Source organism: Priapulus caudatus, unplaced genomic scaffold, assembly GCF_000485595.1.
Source record: "Priapulus caudatus unplaced genomic scaffold, Priapulus_caudatus-5.0.1 Scaffold1676, whole genome shotgun sequence".
Taxonomy (NCBI): domain Eukaryota; kingdom Metazoa; phylum Priapulida; class Priapulimorpha; order Priapulimorphida; family Priapulidae; genus Priapulus; species Priapulus caudatus.
In genome coordinates, this window is record NW_014578737.1 from 28,272 (window position 1) to 30,376 (window position 2,105).

Here is a 2,105-nt window from a genome sequence, read left to right on the forward strand (position 1 = left end):
TCTCTCTCTCTCTCCCTCTCTCTATCTCTCTCTCTCTATCTCTCTCTCTTTCTCTCTCTCTCTCTCCCTCTCTCTATCTCGCTCTCTCTCTCTCTCTCTCACTTGTCTCTAACCCAACCGACCTTGAAACGACGTCCGGGGCACATGGTCCGGTCTCCTCGCGTCGGATGAACGCAGAGCGTTGCTGTATGTCGCGACGTCGAACGTTTACGTGATTCGCGTTGTTGTTTCAGGCCTGACGATTACGTCATTGATCCAGACAATGAGCAGATATCGAAACCCAGCTAACGCCCCATCTGGTGGTGAAGAATACAACAACACAGACTAGCAGGCAGGTACGCCCTCTGGTGGACATACAGATAAGCTAGCTAGCAGCACGCCATCTGGTGGACATAACAGCTAAGCTAGCAAGCAGGCACGCCATCTGGTGGACATAGCAGCAAAGCTAGCAAGCAGGCACGCCATCTGGTGGACATAGCAGCAAAGCTAGCCACGTGTAGACTTGTATTGTCGGGTTTCGCATAAAGTTTGAAACAGCTTCTCTGCTTATGTCCGGCTTCCTTCCTTCCAGCAGCAAAGCAGACAAGAAAGGTAGTAGCTGTCATTCTAGACTCCGGTTTAAATGTTATATGTTTAATTCCATGTCGTACCAAAACTATGCGTGTAAAAACCGAGGTGTCGCCTTAGTGCATGTTTACTTGTCACTACTCTGTATGAAATTTATGAAAATAGACGTCGTTTTTAGTAAGAAAACCGTTTGGTTGTGATGTTGTGGTGACTTATCCATGTTCTTATATGTGCCTGAGAGAGATAGATAGAGAGGAAGAAAGAGAAGACAGAGAGAGGGTGAGGGAGAGAAAAAAGAGACAGGAGAGAGGAGAGAAAGAGATGTAGAGAGAGATTTATCAACACATAGATAGATGGGTAGGGATAGGGAGGGTGGACATACCTGCGGCTTACTAACACTTATAGTTAAAGTGATTACGTCACCGTAAATAGTAAAAGTAAAAAAATATGTCCACTTTTTCACAAAATGTAAATGATTCTGTTCACTTTTTATGGTTAAATTGCTGCATTATACTTCCTATTTTACTATATTGTTCGATGTAAACATACACTCGTGACTCATACATAGCCCATAGCAAGCAATTAATGTCAGGATAATAATATCATATCGTCCAGGTTTTTTGGATTTTTAACTAGTTTAGAAACAATCTTATCAGGTAAGAATTTGAGGATACATTTAGTCCCGTTAGTACATACTTTACAAAATATACACCATAGAAAATTCTTGACGTAGTCAATTTAATCTATGCATGTATAAAATGCGCCGACCTATCCATATGTACTAATCAACATTTGACTTGGTTGATGGCTTGACAGCTAGACGGAACATCAAGAAACCATTGTTATGAATTTAATTACACGAATTCATCATAAAATTAAATCACTCACAACAAATCTCACGGCCAGGAACAAAAAAAAACGAGAAAAAAATCGTCGGTAAAATTTCCATGAAAAGTTTATTATCAATATTTGAAATCAATCTCGCGCGACCACAGTCTCCTCACTCGACGTGTGGACCTCTATAAAAATATTCTGCAGACACGCACATTGAAAAACCCACAGCGTGAGGCGTGTCAACCGCGACAATGACGCGTCGTCCGACGCAGGGTGACAGCATACGCGTGTCACCCTAGACTTGGTGACAGTATGACACGTGTCGGCCGACAGTGACTATGACGTGCTACTTGACACACAGTGACAGCATGACACATGACACACTGTGACACTATGACACGTGTCACCTGACAGTCACAGCATGACAATTGTCATCCGATACTCGGTGACAGCGTGTATGCACGGTGTCACCAATGTTTTCTAGCGGTATAAATACACGTTACATTATTAATGACATAATTAATCCCATCAGTCAGCTGTGTCAACATCGTGTCAACACAGTGTCAACATTGTGACAACACCGTGTCAACATTGTGACAACAATCTTTCTAGTTTGAAATGCGGTACGTGTTTGTTAATAGGTGGCAGGAACAAATTCTGTGTGTGGATATACATACACACACACAGATATATATATATATATA